The following is a 12,352-nucleotide window of genomic DNA, read 5'->3' on the forward strand; positions in this document are numbered from 1 at the left end:
CACAGTGCCTTGCACCCAGTAGGTGCTCAGTAAATGTTTGTTTAACTGAAAACAAAGCTAGACATTATAGAGTGGACTTTCAAAGAATTATGGGGTCTTTCCTAGAATCAAAGAATCACAGGTCTAGAGGTGGAAGGGATCTCAGAGGCTATTTTACAGATGAGGAAACTGAGGCCCTTCATTTGTATGAATTAAAGTCTTCTATATTCTTTCCAAGGGAAGGAGGATGAGATCTTCAGTCTGACAGCAGAGATGGAAAAAATGCCTCAAGAAAAGTGACATGTGTCTCACCAACCCCTGCACTGTCTCCAGGGTTAATTCGTTCCCTGGCTTGAGTCTGTAATTTCAAATTCATCTCAGGGGCTTGTTTTCATTTAACTTAATGCAGCCTGCATCAGAGGGAAATAACATTTTCTCAAGCCACAAAAGAGATTTCTGTTCTCAGAGTGATGTTTTGAAAGATGTCATTTTCCCTAGCTCTCCCCCATTTAGTAGCTGCCGGAGAAGAGGGTGGAAGAAGGCAGCCAGAAAAATATATAATGGAAACATCAGCATAGTGGCTTCTGCCTGCAGAGCCCTAGCATAACCACCAACCTCTTAAAGGGTGAAAAATAATGCAGAGCCTGCTGGCTATAGCAGCCAACATGCCTGAGAGGCTCAGATCACTGCTGCCCCAAGGAGGCAGTGGCTTCCCCCAAGCAGAGGCTGGATGACCACTGGGGATATTGGAGGGGGACATTCTTATTTATGTATAAGTTGAACCTAGTCTCTGAAGTCCTTTTGAACTCTGAAGTGCTGAAATTCTAAAGCTGTTGCTCCTTCCTTTTAGTTCCAGGGTCCCAGCTGTCTGACTCCCTTAAAGGAGAAGTCCTACTCCCTGATGAAAAAGGTCTGTCACTTACTCATCTTTCGCTTACTGAGTCAGTTGGTCCTTCATTCATTCAGAAATTTATTTGTGCATTCACTCAATCATTTACTCATTAACCATTCATTAGTGACCATTAGTCATTTTTTTCATTCACTCTTTTACTCATTCTTTCAGTCATTCATTCACTTACTCATGCATTCATTCATGTGCTTACTTATATACTCAATCATTTATTTACTCATTTATTCAATCTTTTACTTCACTCACCAATGTATTAATTAATTATTTTGTGGGCTTACTTGTCCATCTACTCAATCACTCATTTATTCAATCATTTCCTTCCTTCTTTCCTTCCTTCCTTCACTTATTTGTCCATCTACTCAATCACTCATTTATTTACTCAATTATTCAATCTTTTACCTTGGTCACCAATTCATTAATTTATTAATTTATGTACTGGTACATCTACTCAATCATTCACTTATTTACTCATTTATTCAATCTTTTACTTCACTCACCAACTTATTAATTATTTTATGTGCTTACTGGTCCATCTACTCAATCACTCATTTATTTACTCATTAATTCAGTCTTTTATTTCATTCACTAATTCATTCATTCATTAATTTACTTACTTTTACATTCACTCAGTTACTCATTTATTTACTCTTATTCAATCATTTACTTTACTCATGAATTCATCCATTCATTCATGTGCTTACTTGTATGCTCACTAGCTTTCCTTAACCATTTAATTCATTTATTAACTCCTTTGCTCATAAATTCACCAATTCACTCATTCATGCTCACTGTCTTTAATTTTCTCTCTCCTCATTCATTCACTCAGTCACTTGGTCATTGATGCCTTAAAATGTCAAGTACTTTGCACAATTTAAAGTAATCATTCCTAGGGGCAGCTAGGTGGCACAGGGGATAAAGCACTGACCCTGGATTCAGGGGGATCTGAGTTCAAATCCGACCTCAGACACTTGACACTAGCTATGTGACCCTGGGCAAGTCACTTAACCCTCATTGCCCTGCAAAAAACAAAACAAAACGAAACAAAAAAACCCCATAGTAATCGTTCCTAACTTGAGATCCCTAGACACCTTGGGGTCATTGGATAGATTTCAGGGTAAATTTGGATAGGGAAAAATCACATCTTTGTTTTGATTAATCCCTGGTTTCCTAAGCGATTCCATGCATTTTATTCTATGCTTTTAATAACATTATTCTTCACCCAACTGTGCAGGACGCAAAAAAGGGTAAGAGCCTCTGCTCTAAAATGCTTTATAAGTATGATTTATTATTATTATTCTCTCATCTATTAATTTATCAATTCATTCACTTTAATTTATTCACTCCCTAAGACACTCATTCCTCATCAAATTTTTATTAAGTATCTACTAGTGCCCAAACTTGAGTTAAGTGCTCTGAGCAATCCAGGAAAAGTAGAAACCATACTCCTTGTCTAAGGAAGCCATAGTATCATTAAGAAGAAGAAGGAAAAGAAGAAGAAAGAAGAAGAAGACTAAATACACATTAAATAATAGGATAAATTACAATACCAGAAATGCTGCCTGATACAGAAGAAAGAAGCTGACTGTGAATCTGGAGATTCTTGTTCAAGTATACTATACTAACTCACAGTATAATTGTGAGTCACTTCTACTCTTGGCACTCAGTTTCCTTATCTATGAAATGTATCTAAATAATGCCTGCCCTGCCTACCTCACAGGGCTATTGTGAGTTTCATAAGATGTATGGGTGCAAAAGAACTTTATAACATTGAAGAGCAGAACATGAGTGAGGGGTTGTTATTAGAAGTGAAAAAAAAATCAGAAATTAAAATCTAGACACACAGTTCCAAATGATCTTAGAAAGAAGATTGCAAAAGATATCATACAGTCTTCAAAGGGACCCTGAACAAAGGAAGACTAATAGGCTGAAACTCCTTACACATTGACAACATCATCAACCCAAGATTATTATTATTATTATTATTATTATCATTTTTGTGAGGCAGTGAGGGTTAAGTGATTTGCCCAGGGTCACACAGCTACCAAGTGTCAAGTGTCTGAGGCTGTATTTGAACTCAGGTCCTCCTGAATCCAGGGCCAATGCTTTAATCCACTGTGCCACCTAGCTGCCCCCATCAACCCAAGATTATTGAGCAGAGATATCAGTAAGTGTTTGGAGCTATGATGGGTCTCCAATCCCCAGCCTGAACATGGAGGTAACTGGCCAGTTACTTAGGCCAAGAAGACAGGAGACCATCCTGTGGACCTCCTCATATTCACTGCAGGAAAGCAGAGCCTGTTGTAAAAGCTTTGTAAACTTTAGACAGTGATATAAATCAAAATTATTCTATTAAATGATTTCTTTCTCCCATCCCCTTGTCTCCCTGGTTGGAAATTCCCCCACTTCCTCTGCAGAGGGCCACTTGGCTTATGGAGAAGGGCAGGAAATGCAAGAAAGAAGGGAATGAAGAAGAAAAAAGAGGAGAAATATGGGATATGTGAAGAGAAAAGAAGGGAAGAGAAGGAGAAAGACAGAGACAGAGGGAGAAATGAGAGAAAATGGGGAAGGAGAAAGCAGAAGAACTTAATAGGATCACAGACTTCAAGTCGGAGGGACCTTTTCAGTCATATAGTTATAGCAAAAGGGGAATCATAGCTGTATAATGTCTCCAAAAGCAGGTCAGAGCCAGGTTGTAAAGGACTTTAAATGATCAACAGAGAAATTTGTAATTGATCCTAGAGGTACTAGGGAGCCACTAGAGGTTTTTGAGGAGACCAGCCACAGGATCAGACCTGAGGCTGAGAAGCTGTGTAGGGAAGAGACTTATGGCAGGGAGATCAATTCGCCTTTACATAGAACTTTAAGAACAACAAGAGAGAGAGAAAGGCTAGAAGGTTAAAAGAGGTCTGCTTGCAGGATGGGCTCTTTAGGTCAATGTGGTCTAGCTTGGTGACAAGAAATTTTGCCTTTCCTTCTACATGAAGACCATACATATTAAATAACCACCTCTGGAATGTAATAAATAACTCATCAGATCACCCCAGTCAAGCCAGTCCCTTCCCACCACCACCTCTCCCAGGCACCCTATCCACCAAATGGAGCAGAGCGAGGCTATTTCTTTTATTCCTGTGATTAAGCCTGGGGGATTCAGTACCACATGCCATAGATTCATATTAATTTGCTTAAAATTCTGATCCCACAAATGTTCTTTCTGAGCATTTAAGCGGCATCTTGTCTTTGAGAAGAGCACACCATCAATTAATCATCATTTGGCTTGGCAGGCGAGGGCGGTTTACCAAACAGACCTGGAAAACAGACTGTCATGGGAAGAGAGGGCCTGCTGGGCTCCTGAGGAGATTCATTTCTGTCCCCTTTGAAAGGGAAGGAGCCCCAGAGGGGATAATTCATATATGAAAGCCAAGGTGGTAGAGGTAAAAGGGCCCTGGATTTGAAGATGAAGACCTGGGAACTTATCTCTGTCATTTAGTATTTTTGTGACACCCCCCCCCAAGTCATTTAAATGCTCTGAGCCTCAGTGTCCTCATCTATAAAATGAGGGTGTTGGACTAGATACCACTGAGGTTCTTTTAACACAATTTCTGATCCTATGAAAACTCAATTCCAGACACCAAACGTTTACTAAGTGTATTACTGCCCACCAGGCACTGTGCTAAGTGCTAAGGCTAAAAGACAAAACTGTAACAGTCCTTACCTCCAAGGAGTTTCCAGTCTAATAAGAAGATACAATATAGACTGGTGCCAATAAATAAAAAGTATACAAAAAGTTACAAAGAGATACAAAGTTAAGGCAAAAGGGAAAGAGCAATAATACCGAGGTAGCTAAGTGGGTGCAGTAGATAAAGCACTGGCCTTGGATTCAGGAAGACCTGAGTTAAAATCCAGCCTCAGACACTTGACACTTACTAGCTGTGTGACCCCGGGAAAGTCACTTAACCTTCATCCCCGCCCCCCCCCCAAAAAAAGAGCAATAATACCTACAGGGATTAGGAAAAGTCCCTTTTAGGAGCTTTCAGTTCTCAATCCATGATCCTCTGGTCTCCTGGTCCTGCGGTGACTGGGACCTTGTAAGTTAAATCAGTCAACAAGTATTTATGAATAAGAGCATCAGTTACTGTGCTATGTGCTATGCTCTTCCATTAAAGAGGCCAGGTGGTGCAGAGGAAGAAGGTCAGATTTAAAGTCAGGATGGTATCCTGGCTCTGCTCCTTCCTTCTTGTGTGACCCTGGGCAAGTCAATTAACTTTCCTAGGTTTGTTTTCTCATACTTAAATGGGATGGGGAAGGAGTGGCGGAAATGACCTCTAGGTTTCCTTTCAGACTTAAATCCAATGATCCTTTAAATAACAATATGATATCTGAAAACACCAAAGTTTGGGATATTTGTGTGTCCATTCCACATTCCTCCCACAAACCCACTATGAACCTCTGCTTTTTTCTTTATCTCCCAGTCATCGCTCATCCCTTTTCTCCCTTCCCAGTACTTCCCTTCCCCATGGCCAGTTTTCCCTCTTCTGTAGCTCCTGGCTATGGCTGCGATACTGAGAGAGCTGATGGAGAGCCAAGGACCTGCTCCCTCCCTCTAACCCCAGTCTGAGTCCCAGCTTAGCTCCTGGCATACCCATCAGGTTCCAGGGCTCAGAAAGGGAGCCCTGCTAAAAGGGGTGCAGGTGGTTGTGGAAATGAACACAAACTCCCAAGGCTAACATCAGAAAGACTTTAGTCAGGACTGGAAAGAAACCAGACAAGTCCTGTTCAGAGGTTCTCAAGCATGGAAAATGGAAATCTAAGAAATGGAAGAACTGACCAACATCAAGGAATCCAATCCTTTCTTTTTACAGATGGGGAAACTGAGGGCCAGAGGAAGAAAGGGATACACCAGACATTAAGCTCCCCCCTTACAACCATTCTCCAATTTGCTCATTCTCCTTGGATGTTTAAGCCAAGGCAAGCCAATGAGCACTTATGTTCCACACACTGCACTAGGCCCAGGAGATACAAAAACAGAGATAAAACAGCTTCTATCTTCAGGGAGCTTAAATTGGAGGGTGGGGTGGGAAAGGAAGGGAGTAGAGTAACAGGAACACTGAAAAGTAAATTCAGTATCTACTAAAGATGAAGGAAAAGGCTAATGCCTCCAGCCAGGTCTCCTTTTTGTATGGAACCCAGGCTCCCAAGATCCCCCAGCCTTCCACCCCTTAGCCTGCTGACACAATGCCCAGCACGTAGGACTGGCCACATTCATTTACAACCAGTCAAGGTCCCTGCAAGGCACTGGCCAGCTCCTGAATCTGGACAGGCTCCACTCAGGACACTGATTGGGAGCAGGTGCTAAAGCTGCTTTTCATTATCTTGCCACAGATAGAATATTGGGTTGGGGCTGGGGTGGGAGCAGAGGCAGAGGCAAGTCTTGCTGACTCGACCATTTAGTGGAAAGAAAATCCCCCCACCCCTTCCCCATATATTTCTAGAGTTCTGGTCTAGGCACAGTGAATAAATGATTGTTTATTAAGTGTTTACTAAGTTCCAGGCACTGTGCTAAGTGCTAGCCTTATAAATATCTAAGTGAGAATGTCTCACAAGGATATTCTAACATGGAGACAACACATCTGGGGAGGGTGGCCAGAGAAAGGTGTCTTGGTCTGGGGGGGTCACAGGGCTGGTGAATGGGAAGATACATGACCTTTTCTTTTCCCTCCATTTATTTAGAATTTTATTTTTCACCCAATTACATGTAAAAACAATTTTAACATCCATCTTTAAAACTTTGTGGTCCAAACTCTCTTCCTCCCTCCCTCCCCATATCCCCCCTTAAGAACTCAAGCATTTCAGTGTTATACTGCTATACTGCTGGGGGATCTTGGGAGCCTGGGTTCCATACAAAAAGGAGACCTGGCTGGAGGCATTAGCCTTTTCCTTCATCTTTAGTAGATACTGAATTTACTTTTCAGTGTTCCTGTTACTCTACTCCCTTCCTTTCCCACCCCACCCTCCAATTACATAACCCTTTCTAGAGGCAATAGTTGTGCTGATTTGATTACTGAGCCCAGAGCAAAAGGTGGAAAGTGCGGTAAAGTAAGTGGTGGTGAAGAATAGGTGGGATGGCAGGGCAGATGGCAAGACATCCCAGTTGACCATAGTTTCTTGGTGGATGATTAGATGGGACGTGAAGCATAGTCTCAAGCTGGCTACCTTGTAGTGCATTGGGTGACTTTATACTCCCTCATTCACCAATCAGGACAGCTCAGTCCTAGGGCATTAGAAAGCCGAGTGGATTCAGTCCTGCAGGAAAGGGGGAAATGGTTCCTAGTAGTGGGATGACAGGGTTACTATTCCATATGGGAAGGGTACAGCTGTAGCGCCCATGGCCAGGCACTGCACTAACCACTGAGGTTATAAGCCCAAACAGTCTCTGTCCTCTGGGAGCTAACATTCCAATCAGGCAGAAAATTGCTGAGTCTTATAGAAAGCCATAGATTCTAAAAGGGGGCAGCTAGGTGGTGCAGAAGATAGAGCACTGGTCCCGAAGTTGGGAAGACCTGAGTTCAAATCTCACCTCAGACACTTACTATCTGTGTGACCCTGGGCATGACACAATCTCAATTGCCTTAAACATCTGGGGCCATCTCTAGTCATCCTGATATATATATATATATATGTGTGTGTGTGTGTGTGTGTGTGTGTGTGTGTGTGTGTGTGTGTGTGTGTGTGTGTATACATGCATACACAAACACATATATATCTTGCCACTGGCCCCAGATGGCTCTGGAGGAGAGAGTGAGGTTGGTGACCTTGCACAGCCATGCCCCACTTCGATTCAATTCATTTCAAGTCATGATAACACCTGTTATCATGGTCCTCTGAGAATGGAGGACAAACTGATGGATGATGATGATAAATGGCATTTATATTGCACTTTAAGGTTTGTAAAGCCTTTTACACATATTATCTCATTTTATTTTCACAACAATTTTAATTTAATTTAATTCAATAAATTCAAACTTAATTTTAGTCCCCATTTTAAAGATGAGGAAACTGAGGCTTGGTAAGAGACTGAGGTTGGATTTGAATGCAGTTCTTCCTGACTTCGGGTCCAGATGAGAATGGAAAGCAAAAATGGACATGCATACAATGATAAGGTATGGAGACTAGATCAAATTAAGGGGAATACCCATTAATTAGAGACTACCATGTCACCAGGGTATGCCACATGGCATCTATTTTTTTTAATGAAGGGATTGGCTCATGTGGTCTCTAAGTTTCGCTCCAGGTGAGAGTCTACCATCAATAAACTCTGGGATGCCAAGACAGTAACCCCAACCTGCAATAAATATGGGATCCCAAGACAGGCCCCAGATGCTCCCCCTTCCTCCCTAGCTGCCTCTGGTCCTGGCACCCTCTGCTGGCAAACAGTTGCATCGCATCTGGGGAGGTCTACCTAGACCGGGTTAAGATCATTTCAATTTAACAGAAAGCCTTGAGACCTTCGGACCCTAGAGCTAAAAGCTGAACGAGACATTGAAAATTATGAAATCCAACCATTCCATTTTGCAGATTTGGGAACTGAGTATCATCATGTGTCTAGCCCGGCACCCAGCTCCACTGTTGCTTCAGCATGAGCTTGGGGAAAGGCAACTAACCAACTAACCCAGGATGGTAAATAATATTGTGATGAGGACAAGGAAGTAGGTGGCTCACACAGTCAGGATGAGAGGCACAGAGAAAGGAGAGATCACTAGGATGGCCAAGGCAGGCTTCCTAGAGGTGGTGAGGCTGGTTCTGGGCCTTGAAGGTCGATGAATTTAGGTGAGTGGAAATGAATGGGCAGAGTGTAAAAAAGAACATGGTTCTTCTCAGTGGCTTAGATTTCTAACTTTTTTTCAGGGGATAATACTGTTGAGCACCTTGCCACAGTAGAGAGGACTGGCTTTGGAATCAGAGGACCTTAGCTCAAGTTCTACCTCTGGAATTAATTACTTTAACCTCAGGGAAATCATTTATTCCCTTCCTTAATTTCCTCATCTAAAAAATTTCAGCTTGGATTCGATGACTTCTGAGATCCCTTCCAGCTCTGGATCAATGAAGTCCGCAACTCATGTGCTTTAGAACTAAGGATGCTGCTTCTTCCTCAAGAAGAGGAAGGGTCTGCCCCCTGAAGTTCAATAGAGTCCAGAAAAGCTCCTTCTCCCCACAACAGCCATGAGAGCGCTAAGAAATGGGGCTCTTGGGGCTGCTAGGTGGCGCAGTGGATAGAGCACCGGCCCTGGAGTCAGGAGGACCTAAGTTCAAATCCGGCCTCAGACACTTAACACTTACTAGCTAGTAAGTGTGACCCTGGGCAAGTCACTTAACCCCAATTGCCTCACTTTAAAAAAAAAAGAAATGGGGCTCTTCCCAAACCATTTATGCCACAGGAATTCTTCTCAAATGCCTACAGTTTGGGCAACAGGTTTCCGTTTGATACAAATCTCAAAGAAGCAGAGGAGCTAGTAGAGGAAACTGTGATCTGGTGTTCCTCCCTGAAAATGTCAAAAGGCTCCAAATGCCAATGCCAGGCTGGGGAGGCAATCTGAGGAGAGCCTAGCAGAGGGAAGAGAAGGACAGAGGGGAGGGGAGAAGATGAAAGGAGAACTGAGGGGAGGGAAGAGGAGCCGAGGAAAGGGGAGAGGTGAAAAGAGAGATGAGTGTAGTGGCAAAAGGAGAGGAGAGAGGTAGAAGAGAGAAGAGAAAATAGAAAAGGAGGAAGGAGGGAAGGAAAGAGGAAAAAAGAAGAGAGGATGACAGAAGAATGGGGAAAGAGGAGAGGAGGGAAGGAGAAGGAGGAAATGAAGGAAAGGGAAAAGAAAGGAAAGGAAGGGAAGGGAAGGAAGGGAAGAGAGAATGGCAGGTGAGAATGAAAAGGAGGAAAAGAGAGAAGAGCAGAGGGGAGGGAAAGAGAAGAGGAAAGGAGAAAGGAAGGGAAGAGAGTTAAGGAGGTGAGGGGAAAGGAGTAGAGGACAGAGAAGAGTGAGGAGAGAAGATAAAGGCATAGAGGAAGAGAGAAGGGGAGATAGAGAAAAAGAAGCCATATGAAGACACTAAGAAGGAAGAGGAAAGGAGAAAGAATAAGGTGAAGAGAGAAGGGAAGGGGGAGGGGAGAAGGGGATGGAGTAGGAGAAAGATGAGGAGTCTCCCCTCTCTGCCAGCCTATTAATCACCAGATAAAAATCTAATCTTTCAAAACATCTCACAATCAATGATGGACCATGATGGCTGATAATGAATACAATGTCCCTGGAATAAATTCTTTACCCATTCATCTCTCCTGATGATTTCCTGTCTAGAGATCTCTCCCGAACCCAGAGAATCTTCTTTTTCCTTTCATTTAAAATCATTTTCAAAAAGTAATTACCAAGTCATTTGCAAAATGAGCTACAGTGAGTAAACTTGAGTAATACTACTGAGGCCATTAGAGTTTTGTGTCCGTCCTGAGGTATGGTAGAACAGGCTATGTTTTCCTTGGGAGAAGAGGGAGATGCCCCCATTACTCCACCCCCAGCCTGGCAGACACACACACACACACACACACACACACATCCCTAGATTTGGAAAGGACTTCAGAAGGCAGCTCATCTAACCTGGATCTGAACAAGAATCCTCCCAGAAGAACTCAGGACCCCTCATCACCCAGCCTTTGTTTGTGTATCATTACAGTCCTCAGTCCTAGTTCTGACCCCTGGAGTCAAGTAGAAGAGACACAAAATCACAGCACTTCAGAGTTGGAAGGGACTTTAGTGGCTGTCTATCTGTTCTAGCCCATACATGAAAGGAAGCGCCACCATGAAATGCCACCAAATCCGACCTGTCTTCAAATATTTGAATGCAGTCATCATATCCCTTCTCTTCTCCAGGTTAAACAAAAGATCAGTTTGTCTTTATTTGACAGCTAAGTACTCTGAGGCTCAAAGGGGTGATTTTTCCAACAATCATGTAAGCTAGTAACAGATGGCTAGGTGCCCCAGGACAGTGAAGGGGCACAGTAGATGGGACCTAGAATCAGGAAGACCTGAGTTCAAATTCAGCCTCAGACACTTACTAGCAATGTGATTCTGGACAAACACTAAACCTTTATTTGGCTCAGTGTCCTCATCTGTAAAATGGGATGATAATAGCAGCTACCTCCTAGGACTATTGTGAGGATCAAATGAAATGATAATTGCAAAGTGCTTAGCACACAACCCAGTACATGGTAAGCATGAACTAAATGTTTACTCTTATTATAAAACAGAGAAGGCATTTGTTCATATAGATTTAGAGCTAGAGGGGACCTCAAAGGTCATCTGGTCTTCATTTTACAAATGAGGAAACAGATGCCTTGAACATGACTTAGCCAAGATCACACAGATAGTAAATGGCAAAATCAGGACTCACATTCAGGTCTTAAGACTGAAAGTTCAGCCCTTTCCCCACTGTGCCATGGGAAAAAGGAGACAAGAAGGGAGAGAGGGAGGAAGGAGGAAGGAAGAAAGAAGGGAGAGAGGAAGGGAGGAAGGAAGGAAGGAAGGAAGGAAGGAAGGAAGGAAGGAAGGAAGGAAGGAAGGAAGGAAGGAAGGAAGGAAGGAAGAAAAGAAGGGAGAGAGGGAGGAAAGGAGGGAGGGAAGAAGGGAGGATCAATGTACCAGAGTAGTGTTTGGCTCTGCCTAGGAAATGCCAGCATGGGAGAGCTCGGCCCAGAGCTTGGAAGAGAGACAACATTTTTTTTCTCTCTCACTGCACCAAAGTGACCTACATTCTCCTGCCAGCTGCCTAGAGATGGTTTGAATGATTGACTAAACATTATAACAGGTCAGGGGGTCCATTCTGTTCAAAGCAGCCAGAGTGGCCTGACCCCAGGGCTCTAAGGAACAGAGGAACTGAGCCACACTCCAATGCCCCCATCCTTGTCCCTCTAACATAGACTCCAGAGCCTCCAGGTCTCCCCAGAGCATACTCAGAGTCTAAGGATCCCAGGGCTCAGCCCTGCTTGGACACACTGAAGCCCAATGGGCTGTGAACCCTATTAGACATACCACTGATGGATGGGCTCCCAAATCCCTTGCCATGGGGCCCCAGTGCCCAGGACTCGAGTCATAGACTCAGAGCTGGAAGGAGTCTTATGGAACATCTAGTCTAACCATTTCCTGTTGCTACCATTACAGAAATACCCTCTTCAGGATCCCTGTCTTCTACATGATACCTCCCATGTCAGAGAGCTCCTAACTTACTAGAAAAGCAGACCATTCATCTTTTGGACAGCTCTCATTGTTAGAAGGGGCAGCTAGGCGGTGCTGTGGATAGAGCACTTGCCCTGGAATCAGGAGGACCTGAGTTCAAATCCAATCTCAGACACTTCCTAGCTGTGTGATCCTGGGTAAGTCACTTAACCCTTCTTTCCTCTGTTTGCTCATCTGTCAAATGACCAATTGT

General features: G+C 43.3%; 1 protein-coding gene across 1 annotated transcript in view; it reads right to left on the reverse strand.

Annotated features, from left to right (window-relative positions):
* The window catches only part of PLCH2 (phospholipase C eta 2), a 250,225-nt gene that overhangs the window by 166,973 nt on the left and 70,900 nt on the right, over nucleotides 1–12,352 (reverse strand). The gene's annotated exons all lie outside the window — the stretch shown is intronic.

Source organism: Dromiciops gliroides, chromosome 3, assembly GCF_019393635.1.
Source record: "Dromiciops gliroides isolate mDroGli1 chromosome 3, mDroGli1.pri, whole genome shotgun sequence".
In the NCBI taxonomy this organism is placed as follows: Eukaryota; Metazoa; Chordata; class Mammalia; order Microbiotheria; family Microbiotheriidae; genus Dromiciops; species Dromiciops gliroides.